The sequence below is a fragment of the Lupinus angustifolius genome, chromosome LG15 (assembly GCF_001865875.1).
Source record: "Lupinus angustifolius cultivar Tanjil chromosome LG15, LupAngTanjil_v1.0, whole genome shotgun sequence".
In the NCBI taxonomy this organism is placed as follows: Eukaryota; Viridiplantae; Streptophyta; class Magnoliopsida; order Fabales; family Fabaceae; genus Lupinus; species Lupinus angustifolius.
Genome location: NC_032023.1, coordinates 4,699,236 through 4,699,447, shown reverse-complemented (window position 1 = coordinate 4,699,447; position 212 = coordinate 4,699,236).

Below are 212 nucleotides of genomic sequence, written 5' to 3'. Positions count from 1 at the left end.
CACATGTAACTGCTCGGAAAATATTTTATGTCAAAAACCTGTCTGTGAGACTTGCGAGACTTTGCAAGAAGACAATTTTAAACTTAAAGAAAAACTCACACGTCTCACAAACAGTCAACAACAATTAGACACTTTGCTTAATCAAAAAAGAAACGTTGGTGATCATATAGGACTAGGGTATACTCGCTCTACTAAAAATAAAAGACCATATA